At 49.7% G+C, this 24,398-nt stretch overlaps 1 non-coding gene across 1 annotated transcript; it reads right to left on the bottom strand.

Moving 5' to 3' along the window:
• Window positions 1-18,043: 18,043 nt before the first annotated feature.
• Window positions 18,044-18,149, bottom strand: LOC121002963. The gene has a single exon (XR_005779365.1). It is a non-coding gene; the product is annotated as a U6 spliceosomal RNA (small nuclear RNA).
• Window positions 18,150-24,398: the final 6,249 nt, after the last annotated feature.

The raw sequence follows: 24,398 nt of genomic DNA, 5'->3' as shown, positions 1-24,398 counted from the left end.
ATTAATAGGTAGATAGATAGATAGATAGACATTTGTTCTTTGTTTCTGCCTGTATGTACATAGGAAAATATGACATTGGAAAATATACGGGAATACCCTAAACATAATCAAGACATGCTGTCGCCAAGTCTCTGGTAATTATACCAGCCTAATTGCCTAATGTATTCAAAATGCATGTAGGAACAAAAAGCCATTATTATCCTTTGAAAATAGAAATGCCTCCTATGTTTGCAGATTAAGAGCTAAATACACAATATTCTGCAGCCGTAAAAGTATATTAATGGTGAAAAACACAAAGTACTGAAAAGGCTGACATTCCATCGTCTATGCACATAATGAATGGAAAGCATAAGCACAGTTCAAAAGGTCTTGGTTTTAATGTACAATAACATGTTTTCTTAAATGTTTTATAGTTTGAGAGCAAGAAAATTATGACTCACTGCTGCATCATCAATTGCTCGACCTGTGGATGCGAGGACTCAGTCTTCAAGAAGGCAGCATTTGTACTGTAAGTGGGATGATGGAGTCTTTTTTAGATTGTTCAGGAGTCACCAGTAGGAATGAGTGGACCCGTGGTTTGCCGGGTTCGACCAAACTACGGGTCAAAGTTTGGGTTCGGAACCCGAACTTGACATGAACTCGAACCCAAACCTGAACCTCATTGAAATCAATAGGGACTAAAATGGCTGTAAAAAAGATATAGTAAGGGCTAGAGGGCTGCAAAAGGAAGCAACATGGGGGTAAGGGCAGGACAATTGCGCTGCAAGCAAATGTGGATAGGGAAATGACTTAAAATAACATAGAATAGAAAAAAATACAAATAATAATCTTGAACTAGGAGGCGGAGGTCAAACTGGTGTAGGAGGTTGAGGAGGCGGTGGATGTAGCGGTGTAGGTGGAAGCGGCGGTGGAGGAGGAGGAGGTAGCCAACACAGTTTTTGTTGTTTTTTTAATTTTTTAATTTTTTATTATTTTTTTTATAAATTTGGGAAGACCCCAAAACATTGGGAAATAGAATAAAGAATGCAAAGAGAAAGTGTGCTGCGGTATATAGCAATGGCTGGGTGCAGCCGGTATACATGTCTATTCTGCACAAGGTACGGACAAGTCCTGTGTGATCCAGGCCTGGTTCATTTTAATGAACGTGAGCTTGTCCACATTGGCTGTGGACAGGCGGTTGCGCTTGTCTGTGATGACGCCTCCTGCCGTGCTAAATACACGTTCAGATAATACACTGGCTGCAGGGCAGGCCAGCACCTCCAAGGGGTAAAGGGCAAGCTCAGGCCATGTGGACAATTTGGAGACCCAGAAGTTGAAGGGGGCAGACCCGTCATTCAGAACGTGTAGTCGTGTGCACACATACTGCTCCACCATGTTGGTGAAATGCTGCCTCCTGCTAAGACGTTCCATATCAGCTGGTGGTGCTGGTTGTTGTGGCGTGCTGACAAAGCTTTTCCACATTTCGGCCATGCTATCCCCCCTCTGTTGGTGCAGGAACCCACCCTCCGAGCCACTTGTGAATGACTGGCCTGATAACCGTGGACGTGATCCCTCTTCCTCCTCTTCCTCCTGTGCCACATCCTCTTCCATCATCGCCCGAAGTGTATTTTCAAGGAGACATAGCAGTGGTATAGTAACACTGAGGATTGTGTCATTCGCACTGGCCATGTTGGTGGAGTGCTCGAAACAGAGCAATATGGCACACACGTCTCGCATGGAGGCCCAGTCGTTGGTGGTTGAAGTGGTGCTGTTCCACAGAGCGACTCGTGCGTGCTGCAGCTGAAACTCCACTATGGCCTGCTGCTGCTCGCACAGTCTGTCCAGCATGTGCAAGGTGGAGTTCTATCTTGTGGGTACGTCGCATATGAGGCGGTGAGCGGGAAGGCCGAAGTTATGCTGCAGCGCTGACAGGCGAGCAGCGGCAGGGAGAGAACGCTGAAAGCCCGCACAGACGGCCCAAACTTTTTGCAGCAGCTCTGACATATTGGGGTAATTTTTCAGGAACCTCTGCACCACCAAATTCAGCACATGCGCCAGGCAAGGGATGTGCGTCAAACCGGCTAGTCCCAGAGCTGCTACGAGATTTCGCCCGTTATCGCACACCACCAGGCCGGGCTTGAGGCTCAGCGGCACCAACTACTCATCGGTCTGTTGTTCCATGCCCCTCCACAGCTTCTGCGCATTGTGGGCTTTTTCCCCCAAACAGATGAGTTTCAAAACAGCCTACTGTCGTTTCCCCCTGGCTGTGCTGAAGTTAGTGGTGAAGGTGTTACGCTGACCGGATGTGGAGCTGGTAGAGGATGAGGAAGCAGAGTAGGAGGAGGAAGCAACAGGAGGCAAACTAAAGAGCCCTGCAATCCTCGGTGGTGGAAGGACATGTGCCAAACTGCTATCCGCCTCAGGCCCAACCGTTACTGCATTTACCCAGTGTGCTGTTAGGGAGATATAAAGTCCTGCCACCTATCTACAAGATTATAACTACTATAATACTGCCTCTTATGTACAGGATTATAACTACTAAAATACTTCCTCCTATGTACAAGAATATAACTACTATAATACTGCTCCTATGTACAGGAATATAACTACTATAATACTGCTCCTATGTACAAGAATATAACTACTATAATACTGCTCCTATGTACAAGAATATAACTACTATAATACTGCCTCCTATGTACAGGAATATAACTACTATAATACTGCCTCCTATGTACAAGAATATAACTACTATAATACTGCTCCTATGTACAAGGATATAACTACTATAATAATGCTCCTATGTACAAGAATATAACTACTATAATACTGCTCCTATGTACAAGAATATACTGTATCTACTATAATACTGCTCCTATGTACAAGAATATACTGTATCTACTATAATACTGCCTCCTATGTACAACAATATAACTACTATAATACTGCTCGTATGTACAAGAAAATACCTACTATAATACTGCCCCTGTACAAAAATATAGTAAAATATATCGACTGTAATACTACTCCCTAGTTAAATGAATATAACTGCTATAATGCTCCTCCCTGTGGAGATAAATATTTTTTGGAAGAAGTGAGTAGGAATCATACTTGTTACATTTTGTTTCAGAAGAATCCTATGACTTTACCCTTGATTTAGTCCCAGTCATTATTTACCGCTCCCACCTTCTGATGGATGGGCACTCTCGCCCGCCCTATCATAACATTTTTTCCTCGGTTTGCATAGATCATTGTAGTGTTCGGTAGAGGTTTCTGTTGATAAGCATCGTCGGCGGTGATATGTGGTGACAGGACCAAATGTGCTTTGGCTGTGATTCAATCTAAGAATTAGAAGCTGTTGATTTTATTACCACTTTGTCAATATAGTTGATGTAGTGTTAATGACTGTGAATGGCCTAATGATCAGGCAGGGGCGAGGCGGCACTCATGGTAAGCACCGTCTCCTTTGATCTCCGGCATTGGGTAGAATGAATGCTGATTCAGTTAGTTTTTACTCGTTCATTCCTGAGTAGTCATGGAGCAAACATTTCATGATCAAACATCTTAATGTACTTCACTTGTCCATGAGGCAGAGTGCTTTAAATCAAGGCTATCTGCTCGTCACAGGCAATCCGCCCTGGCAGCAACGAACAGATGTTAATGCAGCTTCTAGCATCGCTGTGAAGGTGAGGTCAGTGCTCCATGGGAGACCCTGGTATTTATTCACCGCTCGGCCAGGCATTATGGACTCGGTTGCAAAACACCTAGAGGGACATTTATCAAATCTTCTAGGCTAGTTTTTTGGCGTAAAAATGTTGTAAGCAGTGTCGCATGCTACATACTGTGTAATTTTTTTGCAACTTTTGGTGAAATGTTGCAACATTTCATGAGCTTTGCCACCTTCAAAAGTGGAGTGAAAAATTGGTCTGGATTACAGATCATGTTTTATGCAATCCCCTGGCATACTTTAACGGACAGTGGCGAAACCACTTCACACTTGCTCCAAATTTAATAAAACCAAGCTCCAGTGTAAGACCACATTCACATGACCATATATTTTGGTCCACGTCCAATCCACATTTTTTCTATTCTATGGTGTTGACGTGAATAATGCCGTTTGTATGCTGACCACATCCATGGGACCGTTCCGCAAATTAAAGGCCCACAGAAAGTGTCTGTATTTTTTTAAAAAACATTTTTATTTGAAGTAGGGGGAAGCAGGTACATACATAAGTCAACTCGTTAGATCTCTGCGTTATTCCGTACACGGTAAAATAAAATATCTGGCATATTTTTCTTTTCCGGTACTGAGTTCCGTCCTAGGGGCTCAATACCGGAAAAGAACTGATCAGTTTTATCCCCATGCATTCTGAATGGAGAGCATTCCGTTCAGGATGCATCAGGATGTCTTCAGTTCAGTCACGGTGTCTTGGACGGAGGGGTTGTGGGTATTAGCCACCATTGCAACAAACACCTTTTAGCTGCAAGAAGACTCGCATGTATTAAGGCTGGTTACAGCCTGTATTTGTGGGCAGGGCTGCTGGCTATATCTTTCCACACGACCTTACCCTGAGGACGGTTGCTTCATGCTGCTCTTTCTCTGTCCGTTCCGTCACTTCCGGTTCACGGGCACGTCACTTCCGGGTAAGTCTCGGCTCTCTAGGCTTCCTCAGCTGGGGGCAGCGTTCGTCAGCCGCCCGGCCGGGCCCGGCCAGTCTTCCTCGCCCCTCTAGCTCCGGGGGAGCCTCCTCGCTACAGGTGTGTTTTCTTGTCCGCAGTGGGGGTTCGGCGGGACCGGCACCCACGGCGCTTCAGGTGGGGCGGACCGTTCCGCTGGGCTCAGCCTGCGCCACAGTTCCTTAACAAACCGGCTTGTTTGGGTTAGCAGAGCTGGAAATGTTAACCAAAAAAAAAAAAACAGCATGCCCAGCTCTCCTGCCTCTGTATGATTTAGTGTTCTACCAGCAGGCATGTGCTTCACACCGCTTGTTTTTACTGCTCTTTTTTCCGCCTCCTATGCACATGTCTGTGACACCTGTTGTGCCGCCCTCCTGTGCACATATACATCACACCGCAGGTCATTCCACCCTCCTGTGCACTTGGTTATAGCGCAGTGGTGTGATGCCGCGCTCCTGTGCACACGTGTTCGGCACCCCTATCTTGTGCCACCCTTCTGGGCACATTACACGGCTTAGCGGTGTTGTGCCACCCTCCATGCTCGGGTACCTGGCACAGCTGTCTCGTGCCGCCCTCCTGTGCACATGCGTGTGGCACTGCCGTGTTTTACCGCCCTGCCGCGTGTATGGGGGAGGGCGCGATAACCCTTAAACGGGCCCTTCCTTTCTCAGGTGCAGCGGCTGTTTTCCGGTTGTCTTATGTGCCATTTCGGGCTCAGGGCTGTCTTTATGAGCTTGTTGTCTTTACCTAGGTGCTGATAAATTTTTCCAAAATGAACAGGGCTGCAGTACCGTCTGATATCCAGTCTTCCGGTTCGGCCAAGTTGCTGCTCAGCTTCCCGAACTTCTTCAGGTATCACGCACACGTCATTTTGTCTGTTTTCCATGCTTCTTGTCTCACTCTCACACTTCATCTGTAGTCTCCCTGGATCACCCAGGCTCGTTCCGTCTCTGTCATCCTGGATCTCCCAGGTACACGCTGTCTCTGGTACACATTGTCTCTGTCATCCTGGATCGCCCAGGCTTGTTCTGCCTCTGTCGTCCTGGATCGCCCAGGCCCGTTCTGCCTCTGTCGTCCTGGATCGCCCAGGCCCGTTCTGCCTCTGTCGTCCTGGATCGCCCAGGCCCGTTCTGCCTCTGTCATCCCGGATCGCCCAGGCCCGTTCTGCCTCTGTCATCCCGGATAGCCCAGGCCCGTTCTGCCTCTGTCATCCCGGATAGCCCAGGCCCGTTCTGCCTCTGTCATCCCGGATCGCCCAGGCCCGTTCTGCCTCTGTCATCCCGGATCGCCCAGGCCCGTTCTGCCTCTGTCATCCCGGATCGCCCAGGCCCGTTCTGCCTCTGTCATCCCGGATCGCCCAGGCCCTCGCTGCCTCTGTCATCCCGGATCGCCCAGGCCCACGCTGCCTCTGTCATCCCGGATCGCCCAGGCCCACGCTGCCTCTGTCATCCTGGATCGCCCAGGCCCACGCTGCCTCTGTCTTCCTGGATCGCCCAGGCCCACGCTGCCTCTGTCATCCTGGATCGCCCAGGCCCACGCTGCCTCTGTCATCCTGGATCGCCCAGGCCCACACTGCCTCTGTCATCCTGGATCGCCCAGGCCCACGCTGCCTCTGTCATCCTTCCATGCTCCCCGTCCACGGACCTCCGTTCCCTCATCTTCCTTCTCTTCCTGGCTCTCCTAAAGCTGTGTTTATTAAAATAATAATAAAATCTAATTGGTACAAGTACTTCTTCAGTACACCGGACCTGGGGGTATCTACAACTGTAATTAGGTATAATTGCATGTATTGTTTTCTATTTTCATTTATTTCACAGTGCATTTCAGCCGAGGAGCCATGGTTGGCATCAGTTGGCAGGCACGGGGCTGGCCGGCCTGTTTCTCCATTCCGGTGGGAGTGGGCTGGTCCTGCTTCTGCTAGGGGGGGAGTTCAAGTATGGAGACAGAGAGGGCAGGGAGCGTATGCCAGAGCTTCTATTCCTGGGAACAGAACATAAAAAATAAAAATAAAAAAGCTTCAAGAACGCAGCAGAGAGACCAGACACCGGTGTGATCGGTGAGGTGCTGCCTTGCGGACACTGCTGCGGGGTCAGGGACTGCTGCTCTGATTCCCATCACCTATGCTGCCACTAGCCCAGGTTAAGTTTAAGTTGGAACCTCCAGTGGACCCCTATACCCACGGGTGCCAATCAATTGCTGCACAATCGCTCTATGCCTCCTCGATTGGGGCCAGAAACTGCACCTTCCACTGCTGCTACCAGATGTAACACAAGTTATCCCCTCTAGTGTAGCTAACTCCATGAATGTTGTCTTAGTAGTGGGGTTTTGTTGCCGTGCTATTTTCCAGTTTCCTAATGTACCATTTTGGGCACTCTTTTCTTAAAACAAACAGGGCTGCGGTACTGTCTGATATTCAGTCCTCCCGATCAGCCAAGTAGCCGCTCATCAGCTTCCCGAACTCTTCAGGTATCATGCATACCTCTTCTGTCTGTCTTCCCTGCTTCTTGACACACTCTCACGTCATCCGAGGTCCCCTGGCTCGCCCGGTCTCTGTCATCCTGGATCGCCCAGGCTCGCCCTGCCTCTGTCTTCCTGGATCGCCCAGGCTCTCTCTGTTTCGGTTATCCTGGCTGGCCCAGGCTCGCTCTGTCTCTATCATCCGGGTACGCCCAGGCTCGCTCTACCCCTGTCATCCAGGATCGCCCTGGCTCGTTCTGTCGTCCTGGGTCGCCCAGGCTTGCTCTGCGCCTGTCATCCTGGACCGCCCAGGCTCGCTCTGTCTCTGCCATCCTGGATCGCCCAGGCTCGCTCTGCTCCTGTCATCCTGGTTCGCCCAGGCTCGCTCAGCTCCTGTCATCCTGGTTCGCCCAGGCTCGCTCAGCTCCTGTCATCCTGGATCGCCCAGGCTCGCTCAGCTCCTGTCATCCTGGATCGCCCAGGCTCGCTCCGCCCCTGTCATCCTGGATCGCCCAGGCTCGCTCCGCTCCTGTCATTCTGGATCGCCCAGGCTCGCTCCGCTCCTGTCATTCTGGATCGCCCAGGCTCGCTCTGCTCCTGTCATCCGGGATCGCCCAGGCTCGCTCTGCTCCTGTCATCCGGGATCGCCCAGGCTCGCTCTGCTCCTGTCATCCGGGATCGCCCAGGCTCGCTCTGCTCCTGTCATCCTGGATCGCCCAGGCTCGCTCTGCTCCTGTCATCCTGGATCGCCCAGGCTCGCTCTGCTCCTGTCATCCTGGATCGCCCAGGCTCGCCCTTTCTCTGTCATTCGGCATTGCCCAGGCTCACTCTGCCTCTCTCATCCTGGATCGCCCAGGCCCACGTTGCCTCTCTTATCCTGGATCGCCCAGGCCCATGTTGCCTCTCTCATCCTGGATCGCCCAGGCCCACGTTGCCTCTCTCATCCTGGATCGCCCAGGCCCACGTTGCCTCTCTCATCCTGGATCGCCCAGGCCCACGTTGCCTCTCTCATCCTGGATCGCCCAGGCCCACGTTGCCTCTCTCATCCTGGATCACCCAAGCTTGCTCTTCCGCTGTCATCCTGGACCGTCACTTTACTAACTACCCAGTGCCTTCCCGAATCGCTCAGGTCATTTAACAGCCCAGCTTCTGCCTGAATCACTCAGGCCCTTGTTACCTCCCGTGTCGGTCGGTTCAATTAACTATTTCCCTCCTACAGCGTGGGTAGTCTTTTTGCCCACTTATTCAGGCCTACCCCGCACTGGCTCCGGGCACAGTTCAGCCAGATGGATCATGGAGGGTGATAGGCATCCCTCCCGACTCCACGCCAATGTACACCTCAGCCCCTGCCACAAGTATTAAGGCTGGTTACAGCCTGTATTTGTGGGCGGGGCTGCTGGCTATATCTTTCCACGCGACCTCACCCTGAGGACGGTCGCTTCATGCCCCACCCTCCCGACCCTTCTTTCTTTCATTCCACTCTTTTGGGTGGCCCACTTATTCAGGCCTACCCCGCACTGGCTCCGGGCACAGTTCAGCCAGATGGATCATGGAGGGTGATAGGCATCCCTCCCGACTCCACGCCAATGTACACCTCAGCCCCTGCCACAAGTATTATTTGGGAGGCAGACTGCCCCTCAGGTTGCCAATGGAATAAAACCAATTCCTGGGACAATGGGATGTCTATATTCATAAGATTGACGGCTAAGGCTTTTACTCCTTCCCAATATGTCTTCGAGTTTGCCCATAACCATAGACCATGTAATAAGTCGGAGTTTGGGTGATGACATTTGGGACAGCTAGTAATTCTGTTTGCCTTAGGTAGATGGCGAGATTCATAAAATCCGTAGATTGCCCTATGCATTATTTTAAATTGGGTTTCTCTCCATACTTCGTTAGGTATTGCCTTCCTAACTCTTCCCCAACCCTGAGAATTTTAATTTTAAGATGGTATAGCTCATGTACCAGGTTAAATATGCCAGAGGGGGATATTGTCTCTGTATTGTGTCAACGGTGTCTCCTACCTGTAGTACAACTGGACTCCCGTATCCTGGCTCACATGCAACAAAATTGAGTGTTGTCAATAGGAGTAACTGAGGAATGATGGAATTGCACACAAAAAAATAGGGTCCAACTTGTCTTTACTTGATGTTATTATATGTGTAACGGTCGCGTACACACACACGCAGGAGGAAGGGAAGTGACCACTGCGCTCCACCCTTACCCCTGGCCCTGCCTACTTGCCTCGCGAGTCCTAATGACAGGGGACAACTGGACGGCAATCCCTAACTTGGAATAAGTGCAGGGATGACAGACAGACAAACAACAGGACGTGAACGGACCGAGTCAATACCAAGAGAGCTACGCAGTACAAAGGATTAAGCAAAGAATGGTCAGGAGAAGCCGGGGTCAAATACCAGGAGAGCAGAGAAGTACAAGAGGAGTCCTAAGAGAGTAGTCAGGTGGGAGCCGAGGTCACAATACCAGGACGGATGCGCAGTACAGGAGGAGCAGGCAAAAGGATGGTCAGGGAACAGGATCAGGTAAGTATTCAGCAGTCCAACAAATTGCCAGGAACCTAGAAATTAACAGGCAACCTGTAGCCAGCAGGCTGCCTGTATTTATAGTGGGGAGTGAGGGTCATGTGACGTGGCCAGCGTCACATGACCGACAGACCAACCAGTCGAGCACCGAGTGATCAGCTCGGCGCTCAAGGCAGACTAGGAGCAGGGAGCCACCCAGCTAGTAAAGCCGCCCTGGGAATGAGGTCAAACAAAGATCCTCATTCCCAAAGCTAAGCAACAGGTCTGCGGGCAATGGGGGACCGAGTGCACCTTCGGAACCCCGTGACAGTACCCCCCCCCTTCTACGAGGGGCCACCGGACCCAAGACTTCAGGCGATGGCTTTTCAGGGTGTTCTAAATGAAATTTACGAACAAGTCTAGGAGCATGAACCTCCCTGGCAGGTACCCAGGATCTCTCTTCAGGTTCATACCCCTTCCAGTGAATCAGGTACTGCAGGGAATTACGCACCTTCCTGACATCCACTATTTTAGACACCACATACTCGACAGCATCATTAACAAGAACCGGCGGAGGCGAGGCTTGATGGTACTACCGGTTCAAAATATTTTTTAAGCAGAGATTTATGGTACACATTATGAATGTGGAATGACTCGGGCAGCTCCAACCTAAAAGATACTGGGTTAATCACTTCCGTGATCTTATATGGTCCAATAAAACGAGGAGCAAACTTTTTAGAATCTACTTTAAGAGAGAGATTCTTGGAGGACAACCATACCTTATCCCCAACCTGAAAATTGACCCCCCTTGAACGTCTCCTATCGGCCTTGAGTTTCTGAGAACTTTGAGCCTTTTCTAAGTTCGATTGAACCCGGGCCCAAACTGTGCACAGTTCAGAGGAGAGCCTATCCGCCTCAGGGTTAGAGGAGGAGACGGATGACCCAGAATGAAAACGGGGATGGAAACCATGCTTACAAAAGAAAGGTGAAACCCCAGCAGAAGAATTGACACGGTTATTCAAAGCAAATTCAGCCAATGGAAGATATTTCACCCATAATTGCTGGTCATCAGCAACATTCGACCTCAAGAATTGTTCGACAGACTGATTAAGGCGTTCAGTCTGCCCATTACTCTCAGGGTGGTAGGCAGAGGAAAAAGACAATGAAATTTTACATTTTTGACAGAAGGCCCTCCAGAATTTGGACACAAACTGCACACCCCTGTCAGAAACAATATTTTCCGGGATACCATGCAATCGAACAATTTCTTTCACAAAAATAGACGCCAAGGTTTTGGCATTCGGGAGTTTAGACAGGGGAATGAAATGGACCATCTTGCTAAACCTATCGACCACTACCCAAACTACAGTCCTACCCTCCGCCGGCGGTAGGTCAGTTATAAAGTCCATCGAGATATGGGACCAGGGTCTACTAGGAATGGGTAGGGGTCGAAGGTTACCAGCAGGGCGAGTCCTAGGTGTCTTGGATCTGGCACAAACCTCACAGGCTGACACGTAGGACTTGACATCCCTAGTTAGAGTGGGCCACCAATAAGATCTAGAAACCAGATCCTTAGTGCTCTCAACACCCGGATGTCCACAAAAGGCAGAATCGTGACACTCACCCAACAGCTGGAGACGAAATTGTACGGGAACAAACAAATTATCTGTTGGGGTGGATACCGGTGCCAGATGTTGTTCAGACCTAATGCGAGCCGAGATATCCTGGGTAAGAGCTGCTAAGAAGATTTTTGCTGGCAGGATGGATTCACGTGGTACCTCAGTAGGTTGAAAAGCCTGGAAGCTCCGAGATAATGCGTCCGCCTTCACATTTTTACTTCCCGGCCTGAACGTAATGGAAAAATCAAAATGAGTAAAAAACAGAGCCCATCTGGCTTGACGGGGATTCAACCTCTTAGCAGACTCGAGAAACATAAGGTTTTTATGGTCAGTGACAACAGTTACACAATGCCTTGCCCCCTCCAGAAAATGCCTCCACTCCTCAAATGCCCATTTAATGGCCAGCAGCTCCCTATTCCCTATGTCGTAGTTTCTCTCCGTGGGAGAGAATTTCCTGGAGAAGAAGGCACATGGTCTCAGATTAGTGAGGCTAGCAGGACCTTGTGAAAGGACTGCTCCTGCGCCGTCCTCGGACGCATCCACCTCCACAATAAAAGGTTTCTCCTGATCAGGCTGGATCAGAATGGGAGCGCTACTGAATGCCTTTTTTAATTTTTCAAATGAAGAAATGGCCTCAGTAGACTAATTCTCCAAATCCGCCCCTTTCTTAGTAAGGTCGGTCAACGGTTTAGCAATTACGGAAAAATTCATAATAAATTTACGATAGTAATTGGCGAAACCTAAGAACCGTTGTAAGGCCTTTAAGGATGAAGGTCTTACCCATTCCTTAATTGCTAGTACCTTACCAGGATCCATCTTGAAGGCGTGAGGAGTCAGAACATGCCCTAGAAACAGAATCTCCTGTACACCAAAGACACATTTCTCTTGTTTAGCGGATAGCTGATTCTCCCTCAACACCTCTAATACTTGTTTAACATGAGACACATGGGATTCGAAGTCAGGAGAGAATATCAAAATGTCGTCAAGATAGACAATAACAAATTTACCTAAGAACTCCCTAAGAATGTCATTCATGAAGTTTTGGAACACAGCTGGGGCATTGCTGAGTCCAAAAGGCATCACCTGATATTCAAAGTGTCCTACCGGAGTATTGAACGCCGTCTTCCATTCGTCTCCCTCCTTGATTCGGATTAGATTGTATGCCCCTTTCAGGTCAATTTTGGAAAACCAGGTTGCCCCCAGAACCTGGTTAAATAAATCTGGAATCAATGGGAGGGAGTATCTATTCTGGACATTGATTTTATTTAATCTCCGGTAATCGATACATGGCCTAAGACCACCATCTTTTTTCTTAACGAAGAAAAACCCCGCCCCCATGGGAGAGACAGAAGGTCTAATATGCCCTTTACCAAGGCTCTCCTTAATATAATCTTCCATGGCCTTGCGTTCGGGCATAGAAAGATTATAAATTCATCCTTTAGGAAACTTAGCCCCCTCTACTAGCTCTATGGTACAATCATAAGGTCTATGGGGGGGTAGAACCTCCGGAGTTGGTGATGAGAATACATCAGAATATTCTCTAACAACAGAGGGTAAAGTATCAGACTTTACTGAGACCCCAGCCTGTACCACGGACAAGCACGAGTCACACTTAGGCCCCCATCTCACCAACTCCCCATTGGACCAATCTATAGTGGGGTTATGTAGTCGGAGCCAAGGCAACCCTAGTACCACCTCAGCCGGTAGGTTCTCCAGGACTAAAAGCGAACATCTCTCTGAGTGGCACACACCCACGGTTAGAGAAATCTCTGAGGTACATAAGCTCACCGTACCACCAATAAGAGGAGTAGCATCAATAGCCATGACATGGATAGGAGTTGGTAAGGCAAACATAGGAATACCCAATCTTACGGCATACTCAGAGTCAATAAAGCTAGCCGCTGAGCCAGAATCAATAAAGGCCTTACCCGGCCATTTATCTACTCCCAGAGAAATCGTAATGGGTACCGAAAGCTTACATTTAGAAAATTCAGGGTGTACCTGGTCTTTAGGTTGCCTTGCCTTAGGAGACTTGACAGAGTGGACCTTCTTAGGACACTGGTTGATCCAATGGTCAGGATCTCCACAGTAAAAGCATTCTCCACGTCTGCGGCGAAGATTCCCTCGGGTCATGCCAACCTGCATGGGTTCCTCGGTGGAGACCTCAGCATTGTCTCTGGGATAGGCCTCTGACTGGACCACCATCTGGGAAGAGAACTGTTGTTCCTGTCGTCTCTCTCTAACCTGTCGGTCGAGTCGGACAACAAGGGTCATCATCTCCTCTAAGATCTCTGGAAGTTGATAACTGACCAGAAGATCCTTTAATTTATCAGACAGACCTGACGTGAACTGACTCTTCAGGGCTGGTTCGTTCCATCCTGAGGGGGCACACCACCTTCTAAATTGGGTGCAATAATCCTCCGCTGGTAGATTGCCCTGAACCAGTGCCTTTAGAGCCGTATCGGCTACTAGAGCCCTGTCTGGTTCATCATAGAGGGTACCCAGGGCCTGAAAGAACCCCTCCACAGAATATAAACAACTGGCGCCAGCAGGTAAAGAGAACGCCCAGTCCTGGGGATCACCCTGTAATCGGGAAATGATAATGCCCACGCGTTGACTCTCGGGGCCAGAGGACACGGGGTGCAAACGGAAGTAAAGTTTACAATTCTCCTTAAAAGAGAGAAACCTCTTCCGGTCTCCAGAAAAGGGTTCTGGGAGCTTAATCTGGGGCTCAAAATGTGGACTGGAGGCCTGAGGAGTGGAAGAACCTTGCCCTAACTCAAAAGAACTGAGTTTTTCCCCTATCTTCTGCACCCTCTGCGTCAGATTAGAGACATGGTCAGTCAGGGTCACCAGAGGATTCATAATACAGTGGTTATTGGGCCTGTTAATCTGTAACGGTCGCGTACACACACACACAGGAGCAGAGGCGGCTCTTCCATTAGGCCACTTAGGCCACCGCCTAAGGCCTCGCGCTGGTGGGGGCCTCGCTCTGGCTCCCACCCGACACCGCCACAAGTACTTGCGGCAGTGTCGGGTGGGAGCGTCCTTAGGTCAAAACATTCCAGGCCCCGAATGCTATTCCCCACGCCCCTTGTACTTGTCTGTCCACTAATCTGCTAGGCTGCTGCGCTGCGCGGTCATGAATTCAGTCACTTGACAAGGCGATCCAGTCGTGCGGTGCGTTACGTGCGTAATCTCGCGAGACCGGCGGGAGGTCACAGGTCTTGCAGGATTACGCGCCACAGGATGGGGTTGCGCTCTCTAGTGACTGAAGTTGAACTCATGCCCGCGCAGCGCAGCAGCCTAGCAGATCAGCGGACAAGTACAAGGTGGGGGGGAAATTTCATAATATGAAGCAGTGTGTGGGCAAATTTGTGAGGCAGTGTGGGGGGACAAATTACTTAATGGGGCAGTGTGGGGGGACAAATTACTTAATGGAGCAGTGTGGGGGGCAAATTACTTAATGGGGGCAGTGTGGGGGGACAAATTACTTAATGGGGGCAGTGTGGGGGGACAAATTACTTAATGGGGGCAGTGTGGGGGACAAATTACTTAATGGGGGCAGTGTGGGGGGACAAACTACTTAATGGGGGCAGTGTGGGGGGACAAATTACTTAATGGGGGCAGTGTGGGGGGACAAATTACTTAATGGGGCAGTGTGGGGGGACAAATTACTTAATGGGGGCAGTGTGGGGGGACAAATTACTTAATGGGGCAGTGTGGGGGGCAAATTACTTAATGGGGGCAGTGTGGGGGGACAAATTACTTAATGGGGGCAGTGTGGGGGGACAAATTACTTAATGGGGGCAGTGTGGGGGGACAAATTACTTAATGGGGGCAGTGTGGGGGGACAAATTACTTAATGGGGGCAGTGTGGGGGACAAATTACTTAATGGGGGCAGTGTGGGGGGACAAACTACTTAATGGGGGCAGTGTGGGGGGACAAATTACTTAATGGGGGCAGTGTGGGGGGACAAATTACTTAATGGGGCAGTGTGGGGGGCAAATTACTTAATGGGGGCAGTGTGGGGGGACAAATTACTTAATGGGGGCAGTGTGGGGGAACAAATTACTTAATGGGGGCAGTGTGGGGGGACAAATTACTTAATGGGGGCAGTGTGGGGGGACAAATTACTTAATGGGGGCAGTGTGGGGGGCAAATTACTTAATGGGGGCAGTGTGGGGGGACAAATTACTTAATGGGGGCAGTGTGGGGGGACAAATTACTTAATGGGGGCAGTGTGGGGGGCAAATTACTTAATGGGGGCAGTGTGGGGGGACAAATTACTTAATGGGGGCAGTGTGGGGGGACAAATTACTTAATGGGGGCTGTGTGGGGGGCAATTTACTTAATGGGGGCAATGTGGGGGACAGTATTACTAATGAGAGCATTCTAGAAGGGAATTACTATTGGTGGGACTATGAGGAGTACTATTACTATGGGGGGCACTAATATTTCTTCAGGATAGTATTTGGGGGCACAGCGAGCAGCAGGATAACACTGTGGGGGCTCCAGGTTGGGGGATGATGATAGAAATGTGAGGAAGCTAAGATGTCCGTGTGTCACACTCTGCAGAGACGAGGCGGCTGAGAGAAGTGTCCGGGACCGAATGGAGAAGATGATGACAGAGAAGATCTACATCGGAGGAGACGTCACCTGGAGGCCCTGGATGTGACCGGTATGTGCTGCTGTATAGCAAGTACAGCACAATGCGGTGTGTGGGGGGAGGGTCGATTTAGAGAACTGGGCCAGGGTTAATGCAAAGTGTTAATATGCACTGTGACTATAAGCCCTGTACTGTGTTGTCACTGTGCATATTAACCCTTTACTGTGATGTCACTGCATATTAAAGGGGTACTCCGGGATAGGAAAATAAATCCCCTATCCAAAGGATAGGAGACAAGTGTCTGATCAGGGGGGTCTGGCCGTTGGGATCCCCCACGATCTCCTGTATGGTACTCCGGATCTCCTTGTGCCCAAAGCGGTGGTCAACACTCCCTCTCCATGTATCTATGGGAGAGCCGCAGAAACAACACTTGTGTATCTCCGAGTCCTCCATAGAGATACATGGAGGGGGGAGTGTTGACCACACCACCGCTCCGTGCGGTGGTTGACACAGCTTATTTCTTGAGGATTGAGGCGGGGCGCCGTACAGGAGATCACGAGCATCCCAACAATCTTTGTGGGGGCCTCATGTTCGAGTTTCGCCTAAGGCCTCACAAAGTCTAGAGCCGCCTCTGCACAGGAGGAAGGGAAGTGACCACTGCGCTCCACCCTTATCCCTGGCCCTGCCTACTTGCCTCGCGAGTCCTAATGACAGGGGACAACTGGACGGCAATCCCTAACTTGGAATAAGTGCAGGGATGACAGACAGACAAACAACAGAACGTGAATGGACCGAGTCAATACCAAGAGAGCTACGCAGTACAAAGGATTAAGCAAAGAATGGTCAGGAGAAGCCGGGGTCAAATACCAGGAGAGCAGAGAAGTACAAGAGGAGTCCTAAGAGAGTAGTCAGGTGGGAGCCGAGGTCACAATACCAGGACGGATGCGCAGTACAGGAGGAGCAGGCAAAAGGATGGTCAGGGAACAGGATCAGGTAAGTATTCAGCAGTCCAACAAATAGCCAGGAACCTAGAAATTAACAGGCAACCTGTAGCCAGCAGGCTGCCTGTATTTATAGTGGAGAGTGAGGGTCATGTGACGTGGCCAGCGTCACATGACCGACAGACCAACCAGTCGAGCACCGAGTGATCAGCTCGGCGCTCAAGGCAGACTAGGAGCAGGGAGCCACCCAGCTAGTAAAGCCGCCCTGGGAATGAGGTCAAACACAGATCCTCATTCCCAAAGCTAAGCAACAAGTCTGCGGGCAATGGGGGACCGAGTGCACCTTCGGAACCCCGTGACAATATGTAGCTTTAGATCCATACAATTTACAGCAATAGTCTAGGATCCCAGCAGGTTTTGGCAATATGTGACAGGAATTTATATATATTCTGTATCTGATCATACGCCTATTGATCTGGCAGGTATCTATCTTCTGCTCTGTCTGTGATCTGCTTTGTTTGGGCCTGACTAGCTGTGGAGGTACTTATCTTCTCCTTGTTCTCGAATCTGTACTTACAGGACTGCTCGCAGGGTATGGTGATTTCGTCCTGGAGATCTGATAGTTCTGAAGATGGATGCTTTCTTGTCCACCAGCTGAGGTAAGGGACTCAGGCTGGGAAGAGTTTGATCTTGGGCCTCAGGGAGGCTTGGATCCCTGGTAGGGGTCCCTATTTCTGGGAGCTTCTATTCACACAGCCTACCCCAACAGGGGGTGGCTGGTACACTGCTAGAACTTTCTTTCCTCTCTCTGAAGTAAGATGTGGGAACATTCCACTCCTCCTCAGATAGGGGAAGCTAGCCTGGAATGGTCTGTTCCAGTCTAGAAGCTATTAACTAACTATGTTCTGCCTACATATTGCTGCCACCTGCTGGTGTACATTAAGAATTACAGCAAATATATACAATACAGACATAGAAATGACAATGCACAGTTATATTACATCAGATGGAAACACATTAACACTTTAACATCACATAGCAGGGTGACCAGAAGTTTAGTGACATACTTCAGGATGTTACACTTGCGTAGGGGCAAATTCCTTTGAAATATCTAGGAGCCTTGGTTTTAGAAATCCCATTATTTGGAGGTATGCCAGAAATTGTGATAGAGCCAACACAAATTTGCTACACAGTTCCGAGAAGGTCAGGTACCTTTTCTCCGAGCCATGCCACAAAGAAAAAATATGGAACACTTCACGAATTTACGTGTCATCCTTGCGCAGGGGCCATGCTAATCTTCTCTGTATCGTTCCAATTTTAGTCTATGTGCTGCCAAGCGAGTATCTGTATTTTGAAGATGAGCGATTTGCGGACTGAAAAACAGTGAATGGCAGCGGAGTGAAGATGAGCGAATAAATTCTAAACAAATCGGATTTGTCACCAATTTCACAAAAATTCTTCTGCCAAATGAATCCGAAATTTTGGCGATTCGCTTTGGACAAAACATGTAAAACGATGCCAACCATTTTCAGTACACTAGTGAGGGAGACAGGGCAGGGAGGATGAAGACAGAGGATCACATGACATTGGAATCCCCAGCTGGCGGGCTTGCGCAGAATACTTTGCAGGCAGCCAATGAGGAGGGAGTATACTGTCTGGTCTGTGAGGCTCTCATCCACTGTTGTGGAAGGATGTGTCTGCCATGTTTTTGGCAGACACCAATTACAGACACAAGCCAGACATAATAGGTTATTGCAGGGACATTATAGGGACATACAGTATTTAGTTAGGTAGATTGAATTACTAGAGCATAGGGGCAGTTAGTGTGTTGGGATTGGGTGTCTTACAGTGATTGCAGCTGCTGTAGCTGTTCATGTCTTGCACTACCTGCACAAAAATCTTGCACAAACATCATTTTACCAGTACTCTTTTTTTCTGTGCCATGCCAGATGTTTTTCTAAAAAAGTTGATTGAAAGCTTCTACAGTTCGAAAGTGTTTTATAGGCATAGTTCCAGCACCCCCAGCAGCATATATTTTGTTGCATACAATGCGCAAGTATGACTTTTTATTTCCCATGTGCACAATTCGGTGCCTTTTAGTGCGTCAATTCCAGTGTACAGTGAGTTCGTACCACAGAATTTAGAATTTTTCCTGTATATATTAGTCAAAATGCAGGAAGTATTTAAAGGTGCTTCCTGCCCCAGGAAGATGCCTGAGCAACTCATCGTTACTAATTTGTTGAGTTCCTCGTGTGAAGGTGTTTCTGGAGTTTCTGCTTTGCTGTGTACCGGACACTGCTTTTGGATTTATTGGATTTTGCTTGTTTGCCGCCTGCCTCTGACCTTGGACTTCGTTTACAGACTTTGCTTGATCGCTGCCTGCCCTGACTTCAGACTTTCTGACCACGTACTTCCCCTTGGTGCTTTCACAGGTATCTCTGACCCCATGGTCAGCTGCCACTGACTCAGGGACTGCTTTGGAGTGGCACCTGGCAACTACCCTAATGGCTCAAGCCTATCCTCACCATCAGAGGCTCTAGTGAAGACCAGGTAGTTGCTTTGTTACGCCCCACCAGAGTATAGCCGGTCAGTGGTGCAGTGGGTCCACACCCGTTTGCATAACAATTAGTAGCAGGAGGCTTTAGTTCTCCCTCACTTCTGGTAGGCACCAGAATATTATTGAGGACAAAGAGGATGAGATTGTGGGCTAGATGGTTGACTTCTCCTCTCAGTCACTGCATAGCGATGTCATTGTAACCTCTGAGTATGACACTGTGCCTTGAAGCCAAGGCTCAGCACATTCCTCCTGCTCCTTTTCCTTGATTCCCAAGGAAGCTTTTCAGTTGCATCCAGTGTTTGGACTGCCATGAAGAGAAGGTTCAAGTGCAAGTTAGAGACACTTGTAGCCCTGGTGATGGTGGTAGAGACAGAGGTAACGTTGGTGATAGTGGCACTTAGAACAAACATAGAAGAGGGAATCGGGGGGCAAAATTGCTTGATAGGAGGAAGTAACATCAGAGAAGGAGGGTGATAGCTGAGTTAACATACAGCCAAAAACATCCAAAAACTGCCAGGGCCAGATCTGCTTCTATTGTGGTCAGCTCGGGAGTTGGTGATGCTGCTGATCTAGGCTAAGCTTGGCTGCCTCTTGCTCTGTGCAGTGCACATGAGAGTTATGTCCCTCATGGCAGACTTTTTTCCACAGTGCCGGAAGACAACACCACTGGAGTCTGCAAGATCTACAGGATTAAAATAAGCCCTGATCATTCAAACACAAACATAGGTACCAGGGGCATAGCTAGAAGTGACTGGGCCCCACAGCAAATTTTTGTATGCCCCCCCAACCCCCGCCGGACTTCGCAACTCCATCCTCCCATGCAAACCCCACTCTTTTGGCTAGTCAAGATCGCAGACAGGGGCCAGGCCCAGGGGGTGCAGACAGGGGCCGGGGGGTGCAGGCAAAGGCCAGGGGGGTGCAGACAAGGGCCAGGGGCACAAACAAGGGTCAGATGGGGCACATACAAGAGCCAGGGAGGGCACATACAAGGGCCAGGAAGGTGCAGACAGGGGCCAGGGGGGCACATGCCAGGATCAGGGGGGTGTAGATAAGAGCCAGGGGCACAAAAAAGGGCCAGGGGTGCAGACAAGGGAAAGGGGCGCAGACAAGGGCCAGAGGGGGCACAGAGAAGGGCCAGGGAGGTGCAGACAGGGGCCAGGAGGTCACAGGCCAGGGCCAGGGGGGGCACAGGCCAGGGGGGTGCAGATAAGGGCCAGGGGGAGCACAAACAAGGGCTAGGGAGATGCAGACAGGGGCCATGGGGGGACAGGCCAGGGTCAGGGGGTGCAGATAAGGGCCAAGGGGGCACAGACAGGGGCCAGGGGGGTGCAGACAGGGGCAGAGGCCAGGGAGGTGCAGACAGGGCCAGGGGGGGCACAGACAAGGGCCAGGGAGATGCATACAGGGACCAGGGGGGTGCAGATAAGGGTCAAGTGGGGCACAGACGGGGGCCAGGGGGGTGCAGATAATGGCCAGAGGGGGCACAGACAAGAACCAGGGAGATGCAGACAGGGGCCGGGGAGGGGGGCACAGACAGGGGCCAAGAGGGTGCAGATAAGGGCCAAGGGGGCACAGACAGGGGCCAGGGGGTGCAGACAGGGGCCAGGGGGGCACAGGCCAGGGCCAAGGAGGTGCAGATAGGGCTGGGGAGGCACAGACAAGGGCCAGGGGAGCACAGGCCAGGGGGGCACAGATAAGGGCCAGGGGCTGCACTGAAAGGGCCAGGGGGGGCACAGGCAGTGAGGAGTGAGTGATGTGCGCTTGCTGCTGTGCCGCTGCCATGCTGCTCCTCTTGCCTGCCGCACTTCCTCTCTCTCCTGCCACACTCTCCAGTCAGGAAAAGAACTTAGTAGGCGTGCTTAATTAGCATAGCGCGCTAGTGGACGGTGCTGCATGCTATGCTGGCAGAGACAGGCAGTAAGGAAAAGCAGCAGGGGGGATTGGCTGTCGGCGGTCAGGGACTGATGGTGATGTGACCGCACTGTAAGTGAAGGGCCCGGCCTGAGATGATCATCATGTTGTCTGACACTGAGACACTGATCCCGGACGGAGGGGCCCCTTGTCAGCCCGGGCCCTGAAGCAGCCGCTTCCCCTTTGGACTGTCCCTTGCCCCTTGGGAGGTTTCTATAAAATATGTCCCTCTTAAAGAGCAAGTAAACGTGACGCCAGTTGCAGTTAAGCAACGAGGACATGGAGTCCCCTTTGTAGATGGTAGTGTTGGTACCCAGTGTAGGAAGGCCAGAGTGGTGTTAAATAGAGATGTCGCGAACATAAAATTTTCCGTTTGCGAAAGGCGAATGCGAATTTCCGCAAATGTTCGCGAACGGGCGAACCGGGCGAACCGCCATAGACTTCAATAGACAGGTGAATTTTTAAACCCACAGGGACTCTTTCTGGCCACAATAGTGATGGAAAAGTTGTTTCAAGGGGACTAACACCTGGACTGTGGCATGCCGGAGGGGGATCCATGGCAAAACTCCCATGGAAAATTATGTAGTTGACGCTGAGTCGGGTTAAATTCGCAATGCGATTTAATATAACCTGTATTAATCGCATTGCGATTACAACTTAGATCTGAGTTCCTAATGGTTGTATTGCTAGAATATAACGAAGATTGAGAATATAGTGCTATATTCGTCAATTCCCAGCAATACAACCATTAGGAACTCACATCTAAGTTGTAATCGCAATGCGATTAATATAACCTGTATTAATCGCATTGCGATTACAACTTTAGATCCAGTGGTGTTGCGAGGGGGGTGAGGTGGGTGACACCAGTCTGATGCCGCGGGTGACACCAGTCTGATGGGGTGTCACCCGCGGCCCGCCGGCGCAGGAGTTCTCACTCACAAGTTCAACTTCTAAACTTCGCAAGCAAGCACGTCGCGCCGTCACGTGGTAAAGGGGGACGGGGGTGTGACTCACTGCAGCCTGGTGAGTGGTGGGGCGCCGCGGCAGCTGCCCTGCAGGAGTCTCTGGTGCCGGGAGGAGGAGGTAGGTAGAGCGGCTCTGACTTTATAGACCAAATTATTTTAATAATACCCCAATAATAATAAGTTAATAACCTAACCCCATTCATAAATTACTGTGGATTATTATAGAGACGGCCCCAGGCCAGGAGACATAAGGGGTTGGGTTGAACTGTGGGCTGGGGCCACCCAGCCACATTTACTAATCTTTGCTCCACATGGTGTGGACTGGTCATTTTTACTAAGGAATATAGTTTAAACGTTTATGTGCAAAAGAGAAAATAAGAAGTCAGCTCCAATCAGTTATCTGCACATAGACCAAGACTCTGGGTCTATGCAGATATCTGATTGGAGCTGACTTAGTGACTTCTTTTTTTTTCTCTTTATCTCTTTATTATGGCTTCGGGGGGGGGGGGGGGGGCAGGGGTGACACCATTTTCTACCGCACTGGGTGACACCAGCCATAGCAATGCCAACCATTAGGAACCCAGCTCTAAGTTGAATTTGCAATGCGATTAATATAACCTGTATTAATCGCATTGCGATTACAACTTAGATCTGAGTTCCTAATGGTTGTATTGCTAGAATTGATGAATATAACGAATATAGCACTATATTCTCAATCTTCGTTATATTCTAGCAATACAACCATTAGGAACCCAGCTCTAAGTTGAATTTGCAATGCGATTAATATAACCTGTATTAATTGCGATTACAACTTAGTCAAATTTGTGACACTGCAGCTTCAGAATGAATCGAAGATGGATGCTGTCCTTGCTTTTTGATAGGAGGTGGGAGGGTCTGGGAGGGAGGGTCTGCTGCTGATTGGCTGGAATGTGTCTGCTGACTGTGAGGTACAGGGTCAAAGTTTGCTCAATGATGATCTATAGGGGCGGACCGAACATTGCATATGTTCGCCCGCCGCGGCGAACGCGAACAAGCTATGTTCGCCGGCGAAAAGTTCGGGACATCTCTAGTGTTAAATAGGCCGCAATATCCCTGGAGATGTTGTGTAGCACTTTGTCACGGTGCTCCTACCTGAATACGAGTGGATCCAAGACATGGTCGACCGAGGTAGTGTAAAAGCGGTAGTTAACTTGGATAGTGTAGAAATAAAGTTGAGTCCAGACTTAGTTGTGTGGAAGTTCAACAGTTGCTTTTCTTTGCATAAACGATAATCCAAACAATCCACAGAACTTGTCTTGGTTCCCAACAGGTTTTAGCAGGACTTTGACAGGCAAACAACTTCTAGACAACAAACTTCTCTCTACTGAATCTGTGGTGTACTCTCTCAGCTCTGCTATGTCAGCAATATTAAATAGGAATGCTTTCCTTCTTGCTTGATGCTGTTGTTCTGAGTCTGTCTCTTACTGTGATCCTAGGAACTTCTTGTCCTGGTTGGCTTTGAGGGAGAGCTCTGTCCCAGAGGGACGAGCATCTGCTTTCTTTCCCTATAGCATGGAGAACAGGAACTAACTAGTTCTGACTAGATCATACTTCCTCCTTGGAGGAGAGTATAAGAGAGCTGGAAAGCCAGGTTCCACCCTCTGTAAAGTAGAACTGCCAAGTCTGCTGCCACCCGCTGGGGAACCAGGTTATTGCATGAACAATACAAATGCATAGGAAGAAATGCACACTACATGGAAGACGTGGAATAGAAGCATAAGATGACATGGTTATTGCATATACAGACAGAAGCAGGGTGTAGGAGTGGTAATGCCACTCGGGAGTGTTACAGATGCGGACAGCAGACGGGTGTGTTGTCCACATCTTTTGCGGCCCCATTGAAGTGAATGGATCCCGCAAAAAATGCATCTGACCCGCAAAAAGTGCACATCGGGTGCAGACTAAAAATATGTTTGTGTGCATAAGCCCTAAGCAAGGTGGTGAGTGATGATGGCAGGAACATCATGGCCATACTACATTTGGGGGAGCGTGGAGCGTGTGATAAATTTAGTGGTACAATGCTTTTAGTAAAAGTATCACAGCTTGCAGAAGGTGCTGGCTGTGTACAGTCATGTGCATTTCAGCCATTCTTATGTGGCTACGAACGTCCTCCTGGACTTG

This window comes from Bufo bufo, chromosome 5 (assembly GCF_905171765.1).
Source record: "Bufo bufo chromosome 5, aBufBuf1.1, whole genome shotgun sequence".
Lineage (NCBI taxonomy): Eukaryota > Metazoa > Chordata > Amphibia > Anura > Bufonidae > Bufo > Bufo bufo.
The sequence above is the reverse complement of the archived record's forward strand: the minus strand, read 5'-3'. Positions and strand labels throughout refer to the sequence as shown.